Below are 1,595 nucleotides of genomic sequence, written 5' to 3' on the forward strand. Positions count from 1 at the left end.
AATGTCGATGTTCATGTGTCCTGCAGTTCACACGTTGACGCGCAATTAGCTGCGTTCTTCATCGACCCACGAGCCAAGTGATCCACCGTTCAGGGTAATCATATACAATTTACAATTTTTCTCTTTGTATTTAAAAATGCTCCTTGTTCTTTGCTTTAAAAATATTCGATGTTCGCACCTCCGACCAGCGTATCGACGGAGGATTGAACGCGCCATATCGACGACAAAAGTTTCTTTTTGTTTCCTGAATGACGGAAAACCATCGTTCGACGGCCGGGCGTACAGTACATTCAAAAGCCTTTGCGCGTGGCTGCGACCAAACGGGTATAATACACCCGTATATTCTTGGTTCCGAACAGTAACTTCACGCGCAATCGGGCGAACGCACGCGGCAGCGCCCATCGGTTGCTCGATGAAATCGATGCGATAAACTACAGCCTTCTCGGCTGGTCGTCGTTAGTCGCGCGAGCAACGGATGGCCGCACAATCGACGCGTCGTCGTTTGCGATTATTCGCCTCACGTTAGCCATGAGTATGTATATTATTCATTTACGAACGAACGCGGCAGCGTCCATCGGTTGCTCGATGAAATCGATGCGATAAACTACAGCCGTCTCGGCTGGTCGTCGTTAGTCGCGCGAGCAACGATGGCCGCAAAATCGACGCGTCGTCGTTTGCGATTATTCGCCTCAAGTTAGCCATGAGTATGTATAACATTCATTTACGAACGAACGCGGCAGCGTCCATCGGTTGCTCGATGAAATCGATGCGATAAACTACAGCCGTTTCGGCTGGTCGTCGTTAGTCGCGCGAGCAACGATGGCCGCAAAATCGACGCGTCGTCGTTTGCGATTATTCGCCTCAAGTTAGCCATGAGTATGTATATTATTCATTTACGAACGAACGCGGCAGCGTCCATCGGTTGCTCGATGAAATCGATGCGATAAACTACAGCCGTTTCGGCTGGTCGTCGTTAGTCGCGCGAGCAACGATGGCCGCAAAATCGACGCGTCGTCGTTTGCGATTATTCGCCTCAAGTTAGCCATGAGTATGTATATTATTCATTTACGAACGAACGCGGCAGCGTCCATCGGTTGCTCGATGAAATCGATGCGATAAACTACAGCCGTTTCGGCTGGTCGTCGTTAGTCGCGCGAGCAACGATGGCCGCAAAATCGACGCGTCGTCGTTTGCGATTATTCGCCTCAAGTTAGCCATGAGTATGTATATTATTCATTTACGAACGAACGCGGCAGCGTCCATCGGTTGCTCGATGAAATCGATGCGATAAACTACAGCCGTTTCGGCTGGTCGTCGTTAGTCGCGCGAGCAACGATGGCCGCAAAATCGACGCGTCGTCGTTTGCGATTATTCGCCTCAAGTTAGCCATGAGTATGTATATTATTCATTTACGAACGAACGCGGCAGCGTCCACCGGTTGCTCGATGAAATCGATGCGATAAACTACAGCCGTCTCGGCTGGTCGTCGTTAGTCGCGCGAGCAACGATGGCCGCAAAATCGACGCGTCGTCGTTTGCGATTATTCGCCTCTGGCTATCCGTGAGTATGTATAATATTCATATACGAACGAACGC

The 1,595-nt window shown here is 50.2% G+C and overlaps 1 non-coding gene across 1 annotated transcript in view; it reads right to left on the reverse strand.

Annotated features, from left to right (window-relative positions):
- LOC143351330 (5.8S ribosomal RNA) overlaps positions 1–97 on the reverse strand; it is a 155-nt gene extending 58 nt beyond the window's left edge. Inside the window, exon 1 of the ribosomal RNA XR_013081675.1 lies at positions 1–97. This exon is cut by the window's left edge and continues 58 nt beyond it. This is a non-coding gene — a ribosomal RNA (5.8S ribosomal RNA).
- Between the last annotated feature and the right edge of the window lie 1,498 nt (positions 98–1,595).

The sequence above is a fragment of the Colletes latitarsis genome, unplaced genomic scaffold (genome assembly GCF_051014445.1).
Source record: "Colletes latitarsis isolate SP2378_abdomen unplaced genomic scaffold, iyColLati1 scaffold0132, whole genome shotgun sequence".
Classification (NCBI taxonomy): domain Eukaryota; kingdom Metazoa; phylum Arthropoda; class Insecta; order Hymenoptera; family Colletidae; genus Colletes; species Colletes latitarsis.